General features: G+C 36.4%; 1 non-coding gene across 1 annotated transcript; it reads left to right on the top strand.

Moving 5' to 3' along the window:
- The first annotated feature begins 247 nt into the window (after window positions 1-247).
- On the top strand, window positions 248-353 carry LOC121978814. The gene has a single exon (XR_006111158.1). It is a non-coding gene; the product is annotated as a small nucleolar RNA R71 (small nucleolar RNA).
- The last annotated feature ends 378 nt before the right edge of the window (window positions 354-731 follow it).

Genomic DNA, 731 nt, shown 5'->3' with positions numbered 1-731 from the left:
TGGTTGAGTTACAATTTGTTTGACAGGCTCTATAGCATTTATGGCTTGCACTTCTTGAATGTTTGAGGAAAATTTCATCCAACTTATGTTCGACCATTCATGGAGGTTCAATGTCACTTGATCAATTAACATATATGCTTCATCTACACTTTTGTCCATAAAAGAACCTCCAGCTGATGAATCCAATAAATTCTTGTCTGAGAAAGAAATTCCCCCATAGAATGTGTGCGGAATCAACCATTTTTCAAAATCATGATGAAGGCACTGTCTTTGAAGACTCTTGAAACTATCCCATGCTTCAAACAATGATTCTCCATATGCCTGAGCAAAATTTATTATGCAATTCCTCATATACGCTGTTCTGCTTGGAGGGAAAAAATGATTCAGAAATTACTTCTCCAATTGCTCCCAACTTGTGATACTTTGAGGATGGAGAGAATATAACCAAGTCCTTGTTTTATCCTTGATACTGAAAGGAAATGCCATCAAACGAACTGTATCTGCTGACACTCCTTCACATTTCACCATATCACAAATCTCTAAAAATGTTTCAAGATGCAGATAAGGACTTTCTGATACTTCTCCTCCAAATTTGTGACCTTGTATCATAAAAATTAACACTGGGTGTAGTTGGAAACTTTCTGCTTCAATTTGAGGTTGCACAATGGGAGACAAAAATTTTACAGAAAAAGGTGTAGAAACATTTCTCATGGGCCTTCTTGACATGTTAG

This window comes from Zingiber officinale, chromosome 4B, assembly GCF_018446385.1.
Source record: "Zingiber officinale cultivar Zhangliang chromosome 4B, Zo_v1.1, whole genome shotgun sequence".
Classification (NCBI taxonomy): Eukaryota; Viridiplantae; Streptophyta; class Magnoliopsida; order Zingiberales; family Zingiberaceae; genus Zingiber; species Zingiber officinale.
Note: the sequence above shows the minus strand (reverse complement) of the source record. Positions and strands in the feature narration are given on the sequence as shown.